The following is a 15,405-nucleotide window of genomic DNA, read 5'->3' as shown; positions in this document are numbered from 1 at the left end:
TCGGACGTACGTGTGCGACGAATTAACCTCGGCCACACTTGTTTTTGTACGTCGAGACACAGTCAAGAAACCGCTCAACCAACCCTACGACGGTCCCTTAAAGGTGCTGGACAGACAAAAGAAGTTCTTTCTGCTAGACTTGAACGGGCGGCGAGACACCATCTCCATCGACCGCCTTAAACCTGCCCACCTTGAGCCAACAGATGTTTCAAGTAGGGTGCCTTCATGTGCGCTTTGCTTAGGGTGGTGGCATCTCGCCATTTTGTCTCGAACGTTTATTTTTGTTTTTTGTTCAGAAGCGCGTGAAAGAGCGTGGCCCTGCACGCGTTTGTGGCTTTGATTGTATTATGGCGACATTTTGTTTTCGTTGATTTCTTTGTATTTTCCCCGTGAGCGCGTGCTGTCGGCATCGGGTACTACAAAGGGTGGCATCACCCTAAACAGAAGGACATTGAGGCATCCTAGTGTCAAGCGTCCAGCCTCTATGTTGGCCCTCCTCTGCCCCACACTCGACACCACCTCTAAAACCCGCCCAGTACCACAAAAATCGCTCCGTCTCTTGGACAAAACATCTCCGTAGAGACTCCTCTAAGGGGGAGCCCTTGTAGCGGACAAGCGATAACCATAGGAATGTCTGCCATGCCAACACGCGCGACAGTGATCCAACGCCGCTTGACGCACGTGTGGCGCGTACCAGACACAGATCACGAGCTCTGCTCCAACGTCGAGACTGGCTGGGATCACAGAAGCAGCAGGATGGATATTTAGCAGCTCTTTTTTTAGATGCGGAGCATCTCTTGCTCGGGTCTATGTCCCGCGGCGTCGTAGTCCGCACTCACACTACGCATGCGCAACTCTCCTCCTTCCCTGTGTCCAACAGCTGCGCGTTACTCTCTCCGCTCTCTCTCTCTACCAGCTGCGTGCACTTCGCGTGCGTTCGCTTCTACTCACACCGCGCGCTCATGCGCAACTCTCCTCCTCTAGTCTCCTCTCCTTCAACTGTGAATATAAGCAGCGGTAGCACGCTGCAAAGGTGACATATTGAGCTTCCGGCTCAGCAACACTTCCTTTTATTTCCTTGCTCTCAAGACTCTGACTGACGCGTTCAGTTCACCGCTGTTGACTCCACTTCACTCCGTTCTTCCGATGAAGTGTGATGGAAGCAACAGTCCCGTCAGTTAGTGGGTGGGCGTTACTAACACCGTTAATAACAACTAACCACTAACAACGTTACTAACAACGTTACTAACACCGTTAATAACACCGTTAATAACGATCCGCAATGCTCCGGATCACCCCATGGTTCCCCTCGGGAAGATAGTGTAATTTTTTTTTCTCTTTAATTAATTGTGATGATAAAGATTTTTTTGTTTTTAAACCGGCAAACGTCTTTCTGTCTCCACAACGGCACGAGCTCCCGCCATCAACGCGAAAGTCTAGTGTACAATCGAATAAATGTCTCCATTCAGGACGGTTCTCACACGCAGCGAAGCGCTGATGTTGCGCTGCTCACGTGTCGTGAGCTACTTTTCGTCTGCCATGAGCAACAGTTTTGACGGCGCGATACAAAGCTGGTGCACGCGCTTAGCGCAAGGTCAGCGCTCTGCTTGTAGCGCTCCGCTGCATGCGTGGACAGGGTTTTATGGTCAAGAGATCATGCCAGAGTCTGCAAATCACAAAACAATAAGCTATCGGTAGAACTGGCGTTTCGCTCTATACGATTGAATTTGAGGTCTCTGTGCTGCATAACAAAATCAGCAACCATGGTGCCAAAAAGAATAGAGCATGGCGCGCGTTTCGTAAGCTAGAGAATGCTGTCAAAATAAAACACTTTCTGAAGCCGAAGTTAATGAATACACCATAGACAGAAGTACTTCGACATACCTTAATCGAGGTCCCCTGACTTGTTACTTCAGTACAGATCAAGTGCAGTGTTGCAGCACCGCGAATCCAAACCGGATCCCGCAATGATCGGAGACGACACAAAGAGAAAAAACGGCGACTAGCTTCCGACGAAGGCTGTATTTCAAGTTTCAGCTTGTTAAAAACAGGTTCTTTTCAAACCAAGACCGCTTCCCATTTTCCCGACGGACCCTATCTGCCCCATCTACTCGACCCCCACGTGAGCGAAGATTACAAGAAAGAATGCGTAATAGGGGGTTGGTGGGTGGGGGAAGGGCGCGCACGAAGATCTCTTTTCCCCCTCCCACTACACACAACACACGGACACAGCACAGACCCAAGAACGGGAGAAGGTCGCCATTTTCAACACGTCGGTCGAATGACGTACAAGCGAACACGTTTTTTTTTTCTCTCTCTCTTTGAAGTATTTTCAATTTTCTCGGGTGCCTTTTTTTTTTTGTTCGCATTTGTTTTGTATTAGCAGGGTGTTGCCATGAATGACGGTCCGGGCGCGGTTCCTTCTTCGTTGCTCACCCGCAATGTTATCTGAAACAGCGACAACGATGGCATGAAGGCGTCTGGATACTGCCCCTGAATGTGCTTTTTGAGTGGAACGTGCGTTGCGTCAAGTGTGTTGTTGCGTATATTGAGTTCGACATTAGACTACCCAGAAAGGTTGTTCACAGGGAGACGCAGAGACGAGGCTCGACTTGTTCTCAGTAACTGATTTTTTAGCGATTGAAGTGACCATTTATTCAGACTGCGAGACTCCGGTGTTGAAAGCGCGGCTTCTACAACCTGTTAAACTTCATTTAAAAAAAAAAAAAAGTGTTAGTAATTGGAGGTGTTTCGTTTGGATAAATGCTAATCTTTTGCGCGAAGGCAAATTACGTAAATGGGACTTGTGAAATGTCAACAGGTCAATTTTGAAGAGATAGTTGGGTGAAGTCGAGTCAACACATTCGTTAACTCGCATTAACACAACACGCGAGGCTGTACCATGTAATGTCTCAACGTTCGTGGCACATTAAACGAATTCGCCAGTTTCGTTCGAGTTTTTTCAACACTTTCAGTCGTGCTGGGCTGAGTCTCGCCGATCCCCAAGACAAGCGAAAGATCATCCGTACTCCTGGCGAACATTCCGTTTGCATTCGGGGACTAAACGATACAGATGCACCCGGCCTGACGGGGAATAATGGCTGCTTTTGCTCGCGCACGCCTATCGGTTAGTCCCAGTCGAGCGCAGTTAGTCCCCAGCTTTTGCGCATGGTACCTAGTTTGAACCAGATGGTCCTTTCGGATGCAAATGGGGGTTCAGAGGACCAAATGCTGCCGTTAGTCAATTGAGGCCAACTTTTTTTTAGAGTACACCATTTAACTGCAATGTCTTTGCCCCCACTCCGATCTAAAATGAGGTTTCGGTTTGAAGCAGTGTCACTTATGGGTGGATAATGCAGCAGTCCCCCAAGTTGTTGATGCAATGCGCTTCCAAGATTTCACGAGTCGTCGTATCTCGAAATGTTCAATCATTCTTGTGCCTTTAAGAATCGGAGTACAGGAACAGCAATTGAAATGAAAGGCAAGATGACCGCCCACCGTCGATTTTAGTGAACGATCATGCTCACGAAGGCGGTCGTTCAGCGCCGTCCAGTTTGGCCCACATGTGCCTGTACCAAGTTGCTGGAACTGCACGTGGTCCACAACCTAACGTCTGCCGCCATCATCAAAGAATTACGGACCATTTTTGCAAAGCTTGGTCTACCAATGAAGATTGTATCCGATAATGGCGCGGCACTAGTTTCCGAGGAGATGAAAACATTTTACCGAAACGCTATTGAAGCCACGACTAGTTGGAGGGGGTGTTATGTAGCGGCTGACAAGCTGGCGCCCATTTGCTCGTGACCATCGGCTGCGCTCGCACCGAGTGCTTGAGAGCCGTGGGGCACGAGCAGACAAGCTCCAGGCTAGGAACGTTGCGCCAGGCTCCATCGGAGGCTCCATCGGAATAAACAGATTAGGATCAAATGTTTACATCTCGTATTTAATAGCTTCTGCCTAACGTTAGTGGGATTTTGTACACCACGCCTATTGGACAGATTATACCAACTCGGCCAACTTACAACACTTCCGCTATAGCGTATTGCGGCTTCTTCTGTTATTATATTGTGTGCGTGTTCGCCTGTGTTCAGAGAATTTTAGGGAACCATTTCTACACATGCGATACGGTACGATAGGCCCTCTGGTACGCACTGCGCATGTGCGAGCCTTATCCGGTAGCACATGCGCAGTTGGTACCGGAAGGCCCATGGTACCTTATCGGATGTGCAAAAACGGTTCCCTAAAACTCTCTATTATGTTATGGACGGTCCTTTTGTTCTTTTTCGGCTGTAGCCAGAGATTTCTCGAAGTATCTCGCGAGATGTCAAGAAGCATCACCCAACCATTATTTAATGTGTTGGTACAACAATTTAGTTGGGTGGTAAAAAATATAATCGTTTTTGTGTGCCTGGCTAGTAAAGGCGCGTTGTATTGCCTTGCAATAACAAACACGGAAAGGAATATCAGCTCGATCATTAATAATAATTTTCTAAGTATATTTTCAGTATGTTTTATTCACTCAAAATGAAAAAAAAAAGCCTTTCGTGTGAGATTTTTTCTGCCAGAATGAAGACCACTTCAACAAAAATAAGCATCTTTTTTCCTAGGCAATAACTTCCGTGAGCATTTGGATCCGCCTGCATTGCATTGTTGCGAGCTGTTTTGCGCTGTCGCATCGCTAGGTGTCTTGCCATTTTATGCGAACATCATTTTCTAAAATATCCGCCTTTACCAGCGATATTAACACGACAAAATATGTCTCCTTAAAAAAAAAAGCTCCTCTTTCTCGAGGCATCTCTATACACATGCCTCGTTTTTACAACGCGTAGAATTGACACACTTTCGGGGACACGGCCAGTTTAGTTCCATATTTTAGCGAGACGTGGCGTATCGACCTTCAAGCATTTTGAAAGCATAGGTTCGCGCACCGAGCACAATTTGCACTTTTTTCCCGTCCCTCCCCTGACCGCCCTGTTACGACCCAACGGTCCGCCGGTGGCCCCTTTTTCTCGCATCTTCCATCTGATTTTGGGTTCGAGTGCTGCGTCATGTGCGAAATGTGTTAAAAAAGCAACAAGAACAAAATTAGAAAAAAATTCCGCGCATCACGCACAATAGGTGCTAACCTCGTGAAACAAAACAGAAAAAGGAATGAAGACGCGAAAAAGACAAATTCGTTTTTCAAAAACAAGACTCATTTTGGAGGTCTATATCACAGTTGTGACTCACCCCGTCAGGAAGGTACTGAATAGAAAGCTTTTAAAATCTATCGATGAAGGCATTCAATCGTAGGAGTACGCATTTTCGGCACGTGTTGTCCTGGCACTGTGGATTTTCTTACTTCCACCGTTCATCCTCCTTCATTATCTCGCCCCAACCTGACTTTTATGCATTTCTTCCGTGTGCTTTAGAGCGAAAACTGAAATGAATATTAAGGAGCGAATGGATTTAGCGAACCCGATAAGGCAAACGTGTAAGCATAAAAATAATAAATTTTAGACTTAGACAGAACCAACAAAGCTTTATATTCGATAGTTAGGGATCCTATTGGTCTGTTTTCAACGTTCTTGTTCTTCTGGTCATTATTCATTTGTATCCAATTTGGTTATTTTTTAGCTCTTAGTCATCTCCAGAAGCATTTACCGGTGTTTAGCAATAATACAAAGCTTCAACACGTACGTGGCGTAATGCAATACTACTTGATGGTTTAATGAACATTCACCCACGAGTGTTCATTGTTACGGTTGAATTGTGAGCTTGCTCGGAATTTATTTAGCAGTTGAATATCAGCCGAAGAACATAGTGGGGCCGTCTTCTTGATACCAGAGACAGGTGCCTTAACGTTTTTACTGGGCTGTCGAACCGAACTCAAACCCGAGCAGAAAACCGGACAGAACCCGTTATTTTGACCACACCGGAACAAAACCGATTTATAAATTGAAAATTTGCTAATGAACCCGAAACAAAAATCTTATGCGGCAGGTTTCGCTTTATTGGGAAGCGGTTTGGTGAAACGAAAAGCAGTTTTTTATTCGGATATTTACTTCCGCTCTTCAAATGCTAATAGCGCTAGGCCACCGTGCCTATCACGCACACTACAGCGATAGCCGATAGCGGAGCGGACCGCATCATATTGCCGCGCGCAAGGCTGAGAAAGCAACGCTCGGTCACGGTCCTCCAGAAAGTTCCCGTTTATTCATGTACCGCCTGTAACTTCTATCATTTATCCCTGTTTTTGTTTTCTCGAAAGTGCGTGTTCATTCTCGCCCCGATCACGCGACGCTCGAACCGCTTTCGCCGAATCTTCGAGATAGCGACGTACTCTAGATAAGAGGTCGCCCGCGACCTTGTGGAGTCAGTTTTTCGCCCCAGCGCTCGACTCTGCTGTCTCGCCGACCTCGACGCTCGCGACGCTTTGTTAATATTTTCTATTCTCCTTTTTGTTTTCGGCACAAGTTCGCCACATTAAACGTTTATTTCTTCCTGTTTATTTATTTTCATTCTGGTCACCACCCGTGACAATATAGCTTAGCGGGCTGCAGCGGATAGCGCTCCGGGAAGCATAAGATAGCGGAACAGGCTACACATGAATAGCCGACGAGGCCGTGTGGAGTACTGTAGGCGGCCGCATTGTAAAAACTGAGCGCGCCACGTTGCGGATAGTAGAGCGCGCAGTATTGGATAGCGGAGCGGACCGTATTGCATAGCTGCGTTGGACGTAGCGGATACAGGAGTGGGCAGCATAGGATAGCTGCAAGGGGGCCATAGCGGATAGCAGAATGGGCCACATATGAAGCGCAGGGGTGTCGTAAAGGGGCATTAGAACATAACGCATCTGAGAAAAAGCGAACACGAAGATCGTCCTGAAAATTTTCTCCTAGCGTATAAACAGACACCATGGCGTATCTCAGAAGGACGCCGTCATGTGGGTCATACAGGGATTGCGTCGCAGTTTGTAAACATCGTCGCTCTGTCCGCAGTAGCGCAAATGCGTTTGCATACGGAATAATTGAGCGATAGATCAAAGGAACGCCTTCAATATCTTGAGTGCGTATTTCTTAAATACACCGCATTACTTGGCAACCGCCCTTCCCCCCCCCCCCCCCCGCTTCCCTTTGTTTTTGTCGGTTTGTCGGTCGTTCGGTTGGACCGGATATCTGTACACCATCCGCAATCTCCCCCACTTCTCCCGCCCCTACAACCACGAAACACCCCGACCTCCTTGTCAAATTTCCTCTACCGCTTCTGTTTCCACAAACATATGCCCACCACAGTAAACCATTCATCCACCTTTCCTTTGCCTCCCCATATATCCATCGCTTGCTGTTTCCTTACAGATTCAACCCATCCCCCTAACCCCTTGTCTTAAAACCTCTACCACCTCCCCGATTTTGTCGGTTGGTGAATGCTTCTTCGCAGACCTTCGCCCTCTGCTTTCTCTTCTTCCTATGCTTCAACTAATCCCAACTTCCTTTGAAGTGGACCCTCCAGACATTCCTTTCTACCACTCCCCCTGGAGCCTTCAAATGCACTCCTCTCCCTAGCAGCCTCTGCTCCTTGCTACTACCTGCTCGTTTCCGTTAGGCCATCCACCATCCTCCCCCCTCCCGCTTTTTTCGCTTGCTCCACCTCTTAGACCCCATGTTTTTCACCTCCACACCACTTATCTTCACATGCCTAAACCCTAGCCCGCACGCACCGCTTCACTCCAACCAACCTACCACTCCCATCCACTTTCCTCTCTCCCTCCACCTCCCCTTAGACTACATCCCACTCTAATTCTACCCTTTCTCTGTAAACGATTCACCCACCCCTTTACTCGCTTTCCTCCTACCTCCACCACCCGAAATCACCACTCACTGACGACATTCCCATAACTACCTCTCACCAACCTCCCCCTTCCCGTAGCCGTAGACCATGCTATCCCCCTCTTCTCAACTCCCCCCTCCTTCTTTAACTTAGTCTCCCCATACCGCATGCCCCCTCGTCCTCCTACCACTTCCCTCAACCCTCCCTCTTCCATAGATCCTCCACTCGCCCCATTTTTTTCACCAAAATCCCGTTCGTTCTGAACCCCTCCCCTCTCTTCCGGTTCTACGCACCCTTATGCAGCCCACTCACTTCTCCCACCTCTACAACCCTCCACCCATACATTTCATCCCATCATCCTCCTCCCTCCTCCAGCGCTGTGAAAGGAATTTTCCAGTTGGTGTTTACGTTTACAAACAGAAGGGGGCGCCTCTAGCGGCGCGAGCGGCACCTCGCATGCGCGATAAAACGTTACCAGAAGGTGCGGCGTCCAGCGTAAACAACCCATTTGGATGCCTTGTCAGCAATGCCCATGTCAGTTTGCGATTTTTTTCTTTTCGTTTATTATTAATGTCAGTGATTCTGCGACGATATGAGGCGGAAAAGTTTCATTACATCGGAAAGGTGCATAAGGTACATACCTCTTCCACTCAAAAGTGATATCTCGAAGGAAATCACAGCACTTCAAATGTATTTAATGTTTATTGTACTTCCTGTATACTTTCTTTCTTCTCTGTCATTGGTTAGGTCCCTTAAAGTATATAAACCAAGATTATCATATAAACAACCTTTTTTATCTGTTGGTATTGTGCGAATAGACCAAGGTGCTAAAGTCAGGGTCGATTGAAGAAATTCCAAGATGCTTGGTTGAGCATTTGACCCCTGTACTGCCGTTCACATCCTGCGGACAAGCACGTACAAAATATTTTTGTAGTACATGGTTATTCTTAATTGTTTCAAATACCGAAACAGAAGAAAATTGTTAATACTGTATCTTCAACACTGCCCCGCGCGACCATTTTTATGCTGTGAAGCAACCTTCGAATCCCTGCGGGCCGCTTTTGTTTTGCGGACTACAGTTTGAGAGCTCAGTCCTTGGTGACGAGCTGCCAAACTACCAGTTAAACTGCTACGAATTATCTATCGACAAGCGGTAATGAAGCCCACCCTGAGTGCACTCCGTGGAGGATGGCGGATCCGGGCAATATGGTCCCAGAAAAGTGGCATCCTGCAAGTGACATGACCGGCGGTAGCCGTCATCTCATAGACAGAGAAGGAGGGCAAGAGGGGTAAAGGAAAGATAGGGAGCCAGGAGGAGGCGGGGAAGAAGTGTGGGCAGAGGGATAAGGAGGTAAAACAAGTTCAAAGACCACGAACACACGTTAACGCGAGAGAGACAGGAAATGGTAGGAGGGGAACGAAATAAAGAGGGGGCTGAGAATGAGATGGTTAGGGAGCGTGAAGAGGATATATAGAAGGGAGAAGGACGGCCGGAGCAAGGAAGCGGGAAAACTGGGTTGCAGGGGGGACGGACGACAGAGGAAAAGGGGGAGGACGAACGGACGGAGGGAACAGGAGACCGAGGCGAGAGAAGATGAACAAATCGCTGCGATGTTTCTTCTTCGCTCTTCAGGTTGCCCTGTCGTCAGTGCCTGCTGGATGCTGTGACAGTACAGCCTCGTCGCTGCTCGCGTCTCTTGGTTTTTGTGCTGAATCCGCACAATTTTTGGAATCTTCGCATCCTGCTATTGGTTAGCCGCCTCGGTGGCTCCGAGGCGAGAGCGCCGGCCTACTGATCCCCAAGTGGCGGGATCGAATCCCGACCGAGGTGCCCGCAATATGACGGAGGCTTATTGCGGAGAAGGCGCCGTGTAACCGAACTTTCGGTTGCACGTCAAAAGATCCCCAGGTGGTCGAAATTAATCCTCAGTCCTCCGCTGGGGCGTGCCAGATGCCCGTCGTAGGTTTGGCACGTAAAACCCCCAAATTTTTTTGACTGCTATTGGTTCTCCGTCATCTTACTATCACCACGTTCAAGCACCAAACTTGGATCATCGTATGGACGGAAGTTCCGTGGCGACACCAACTTCCGCCGCCGAGACTACAAGACCACCGTTCCAAGCAATCTGCTTCAGTGGGCTTGGTGGCAGCATCATGAACAAATCGCTGAGATGTTTCTTCTTCGCTCTTCACATAAAGCTGAGTCCTGAGCCTGATTCTCCTAGGTCCCATAACATATTTTTATTGCTGCTACCGGGCCCACTGGGTAGCTTCGTTTGTTCTTCCCTATTTGCATGGTTTAGAGTTTGTTTTAATATGCTATTGCGTAGCGGCGATGTCGAATCGAACCCCGGCCCGGATACGCAGGTTCTTCTCAAACAGCTCCTTGATGGGCAAGCGCAAATAGCTGCTGATGTAACCTAATAAAAAACAATCAAGCGACCCTGCAATCTCAGATTGTGGGCATTGAATCACGTTGCCATTGAATCTGAGGTATCACGGCCGTCTGGGCTAGACAAAAGGTAAAATAAGATAAAGATAAAATCGAGCCTGGCGATTTTATCTTGAAGATGAAATCGCCAGACTCGAACATAGACTTGCCGAATTAGCTGAAAAAATGATGACTTGGAAAATCACTCTAGGAGGAACAATCTGATTATTTATGGTTTACAAAAAACTGAAAATGAATCGTCAGCGTCACTGCTGCAGGCTGTCACTCATCTCTTGTCTTCAAAGCTTTCTATTTCCTGCGATGGCATGGAACGTTTCCACCGTCTTGGTTCACGCATAGATGGTAAGATCAGACCCGTAATTTTTAAAGTGATAGACCATAGAGAAAAAATATTAAACCTTAAAAACGTCCCAACACTTAAGGGCACTCGTGTGTTCATCAACGAAGATTTTTCCCTTCGCGTGCGAAATATTCGCAGTCAGCTATCGCGTGGTACGGCTGATTTTAGACAGAACGGTGCGAAGGTGGTTTTCCGCTACGATTATGCACTTGTCAATAATACTCGCTATACGTGGATCTGTCTATCAACTGCCTTGTAAGGGTCAATCCCCTCGCCATCCGGATAATTCTAATTGACTTCCTCATGAAAACTCGTTTACTTTATTAAATCTTAATACCAGGAGCATTCTTCCAAAGTCCACTGAATTTGTTGGTATTGCAACTGCGTATTACCCTCATGTGATTTATGTCACTGAAACGTGGTTGCATGACTCAGTTCTTGACTGCGAATTTACTCCACCTAACTACATTGTTGTGCGTTGCGATAGGTCATGTGGTAGAGGTGGTGGTGTTGCTTTATTTTTTAGGTCTGATGTTAGTTTTTCTGTTCTTGGTGGCTTACCTAACACTGAGTCACTCTGGTGTAAAGCTTATATCGATAAATTTGTTCTTGTTATTGGGGCAGTTTATAGAGCTCCGGGTACTTCCCCTCAGGTTATTTTTGATATTCACGATTACATTTTAAAGCATAACTTCGGTGGTGGTAAATTCGTTCTGACTGGAGATTTTAACACACCTGACTTAAATTGGAAAACGTTAATAGTTGGTAGTCGTGATGAAATTATATGTGATGCACTTGTTGATACTGCAGTGTCATTCGATTTAGATCAAGTTGTTACTGAATGTACTCGAGATAACTCAACTCTTGACCTAGTTTTTCTTAGTAACAGCATTGCTAAATCTGGTTATGAGTGCAAAGTGGTTGATGGTATTTCAGACCACAGAGCTGTTGTTGTGACACTTAATATTCGTGCCTTACACGTAATACCCGAGATTGTTACTGTTTTAGACTTTAACAGAGCTAATGACGAGTCAATTCTTCACGAACTTAGTTCTGGCTTTGATGATTTCGAGACCTTTAGATGTGACTATAATGTTGATGGGTTGCTTAGCAAATTTTGCTCATTAGTAAATGATTGTATTAAATGATTTGTACCAGTCAAATATAAAAAGAGAAATCAAGCCCGGATTACTAGAGAGGTATTGCAATTAACCCGTAAACTAAAAAGAAATCGGAAATTAAAACTTAGTGATAGTCCTTCGGACGTCAAACGGTTTGAAAGCCTAAAAAAAGAATAGTGGAAACAAAGACAGCTGCAAAATATACTTATTTCAACGTTACATTGACTAACTTTATGAAGTCAAATCTAGCTACGTTTTGGAGGTCGATCCTTCCTAAAAATGTCATTTTCCGCAGTTTTATTATTGAAGACGAATGTGTCACTGACCCCGTAGACATTTCGAATGGCTTTAATGCACATTTTCAGTCCGTATTCAATGAGCATAACGGTCGTGAACCTTCCTTTTCTTTCAATCTCCCGTGTTCGCCGTTAGAAAACATTCCCATCAGTACTTCTGGCGTCCTCCATTTGCTCCTAAACATTGACTGCAAAAAAAAGCGCAGAACGCGATGGTGTTCCTAATTTATTTCTTCGCCGTTACCGTCTTTGGACATCGAGATACTTGGCCTTAATCTTCGAGAAGTCTCTCTCTTCTGGAAGAGTTCCTAAATTTTGGAAATCAGCCAGAGTTGTTCCCATCTTTAAATCTGGAAACAAACAGAGCCTTCTCAATTACAGACCTATTTCATTGACCTCTACCTGTTGTAAGCTCCTCGAGCATATAGTCTACTCCCATGCTTCCGAATAAATCGAATGCAATTCAATTATCTGCCCTCAGCAACACGGTTTCCGTCGTCATTTTTCAACCATCACGCAACTACTGGAATTCACTCATGATATCGCCACGACTTTAAATAATAAAGGACAGGTTGATGCCATATTCATAGATTATTCGAAGGCATTCGACAAAGTTTCCCATTCCAAACTACTGTTGAAGTTAAAGGTCATACTTAAAAATCCCCTTTTACTCGACTGCATCACTGATTATTTAAAAGACCGGTCGCAGTCTGTTTCGTATGAGAATGCTAATTCATCAGAAGCTACGGTTAGTTCAGGTGTTCCGCAAGGATCCGTATTAGGGCCCCTTTTATTTCTCCTGTATATTAATGATATTGTTGATAACATTCCCGTTGAAGTTCGTCTTTATGCCGATGACTGCGTCCTATATAACGATATTCATTCGGCTATTGACCAATTGTTACTTAATGAATCCTTCGCACGCTTCTTCAATTGGACCAAGCAATGGCAAATGGAAATAAACTTTGAAAAATCTGTGTTTATGAAATTTACGAATAACAAATCACCTTTCGTTTTTAGCTATGGCATTGATGAAATAGTACTAAGGGAGGCAAGCGACTTCAAATATTTAAGTATTATTTTTACTTCCAACCTTAAATGGGATAGGCACGTTGACTACATTTGCTCCCGCGCCCTCTGAAAATTGGGCTATGTTAAACGCACGTTAAAAAATTCGTCTAAAGAGGTAAAATTAACCGCGTTTAAAACTCTCGTGAGGCCGATTTTGGAGTACGGTTCAGTGGTCTGGGAGGTTCATTTAAAAAAGGACATTAATCTCATTGACTCTGTTCAGGCTAAAACTATCCGATTTATTTCCAATCGATATGATCGACACTTTTCACCTTCATCCACTTTGCCAACATTAGGGATAGAATCTTTATCGTTAAGGCGAACTATCGAGCAATTGAAGTTGTTATATAGAATTGTTAATAATGAAAGTGGCATTGAATGTATGAAGTATATTTCCTTCTCAGATATTTCGCGCACTAGGCGTTCCCATCCCTTAAATATTGTACCCTTTCGTTCTCACGTAAAGTGTTTCCAAAATTCCTTGTTTCCGCGCACTGTTGAGCTGTGGAATAGTATTGACTGTTCTACGCGTATGCTCCAGTACGTCGACTTTGTTATAAAACTAGCGAAAGTTGACTTCCTTTGATGTTTGGTGTTTCTGGCGAATCATTATGTTGTTGAATATGCTCTCGTTTATTGTTCTCTCTACTCATGTTTTTGGTTGTGTAATACACTCCTGCAATGACCTCAACTGAGGTCGCAGTATACATAAATAAATAAATAAATAAAAGAGGGAGCAAGGTGTGACCAGGAATAAGGAAGACGAGGGTGAGGAGAAGCGGTCAAGGGTCACAGGTACAAATCAAAGGCCAAATGCCACAGACACACAACCAAATGACAGATAGAAAAGGGAGGGAAGAGGAAGAAAGCAAGGTGTTCAAAAGCCAAGAGCATGCCATCACATGAGGAAGGAAGTGGGTGGAAGAGCATGGAGAGGAGATGGAGCGCGGATGAAGTGAGATGAAGGAGGCAAGCGAAGAGGGGGTCAGGTGAGAGGAGCTCAAGCCTCAGAAGTCAAAAGTCAAGGTCACGCGGTGTCCCAGACACGCAATACCACGATCACACTCTGCCGACCACTCAAAATGAAGGGCCATGTTCGTATACCGCCAGATAATAATCCCGGACAGTAAGGTCCCGGACAATATAATTGCGGAAGGTATGGTTCCAAGTGCTAACCTGGACAAATTAGTACCAAAGTTTCCGGATTGTTTGCTTGGCCTTCGCCGTTTTTTTTTTAATGCTTTTAAATAGCTTGTATTGAACATATCTAATTTGACATCTGAATACGGAAGTGCAAAATAAATACGAATTCCTAAACATTAGGTGTTTAGTTTAGTTCATAAAATTCTAACACTGAGAATCGCAGGTTTCATAAACCCGTGGCCACAAACATAAAAACGTCTTGAGGAGCAAGTGTAGCATGCACAATGTAACGGATATCTATGAGAGCATGCAACACAGACTTTCCAACTTTCCTGCTGCTTTCTGTGAACTTGTGCAGAATGCAAATAATTATGATACATGAAAATTTGCACTGAAATATAGGCACTCCTCATTGGGTACGAGATAGTGAATTGGAGGTCGTTTCATTCAATGAGGTGACATTTGTGGGGATTAGTGCATACTGCTTAATCAAAAAAAAAAAAAAAAAGACAAGCCAGGCAATACATATAAAAACACAAGTTTGAGGTCAGTATCCAGTTTTCGACTGACTTGCGACCTCATCGGGAGCTCTCGCTCGTGCCCCCAGCGCTCCCCTGAACGTCACTGCCGACATCAGCGCGCAGATTGTTTGCCGCTTCAGCGCGATCCAAACCACCGCGTTTTTGTGCGCGCGTAGGTCGTGAGCTTCCCGAAAATTGTATATTTCGTGACGTCGAGCTGATTCCTGGCGCCTTCTATCCGCGCATAATAAAGTTGGTTGATTTGAACTTTTTCTGAACGCCCACGAAAACGCGCTGTGACGAAGTAGGGCGCTAATCTACCATATCTCCTCCCGGCCAGTCGGTTGAATATTTTCCGCTAAATTTAAGAGATACCTTTTTTCCGGTAAATCTAGGAGGAACATTTCACCGTTAGAGTCAGCAGGGAAATTTTCCGCTAAGATTAGTGGGAAATTTTTCCTCTAAATTTAGTGGGGAAATTTTAGAGCGCAGCTCTTAGGCACCCGTTTCAGGCTTGGGCGGCGTCGCCATCGCCGTCGCCGTCGCCGTCGGCGTGACCGTGCGGTACATTAAGGGAAAATTTCCGAACCAAATTTAAAGGAAAATTCTCCCCGCTAAATATATTGAAAAATTTGCCCCGCTAAATTTAGCA

This window comes from Ixodes scapularis, unplaced genomic scaffold (assembly GCF_016920785.2).
Source record: "Ixodes scapularis isolate PalLabHiFi unplaced genomic scaffold, ASM1692078v2 ptg000910l_1__unscaffolded, whole genome shotgun sequence".
In the NCBI taxonomy this organism is placed as follows: domain Eukaryota; kingdom Metazoa; phylum Arthropoda; class Arachnida; order Ixodida; family Ixodidae; genus Ixodes; species Ixodes scapularis.
Note: the sequence above shows the minus strand (reverse complement) of the source record.